Here is a 471-nt window from a genome sequence, read left to right as displayed (position 1 = left end):
ATTGCCCCAGCTGCGGTGCAATGGCACGATCTCGGCTCACTGCAACCTCCCCCTCCCAGGTTCAAGCGATTCCCCTGCTTCAGCCTCCTGAGTTACTGGGATTACAGGTGTGCACCACCACGCCCGGGTAATTTTGTATTTTTAGTAGAGATGGGGTTTTACCGTGTTGGCCAGGCTGGTCTTGAACTCCTGACCTCGGGTGATCCACCTGCCTCAGCCTCCCAAAGTGCTGGGATTACAGGCATGAGCCAACACGCCTGGTCTCATGTTTGAAATTTTTTATTTCCATAGGTTATTGGGGAACAGGTGGTATTTGGTTATATGAGTAAATTCTTTAGTGGGGATTTGTGAGTTTTGGTGCACTCGTCACCCGAGCAGTATTATCCCTCACCCGCTTCCCATCCTTTCCTCCTGAATCCTGTGGGGCATTTCATTCAAATCAAGCTGAGTGACTGCTTTTCCCTGTTTGCA

This window comes from Mandrillus leucophaeus, unplaced genomic scaffold (genome assembly GCF_000951045.1).
Source record: "Mandrillus leucophaeus isolate KB7577 unplaced genomic scaffold, Mleu.le_1.0 Scaffold120, whole genome shotgun sequence".
Lineage (NCBI taxonomy): Eukaryota > Metazoa > Chordata > Mammalia > Primates > Cercopithecidae > Mandrillus > Mandrillus leucophaeus.
The sequence above is the reverse complement of the archived record's forward strand: the minus strand, read 5'-3'. Positions refer to the sequence as shown.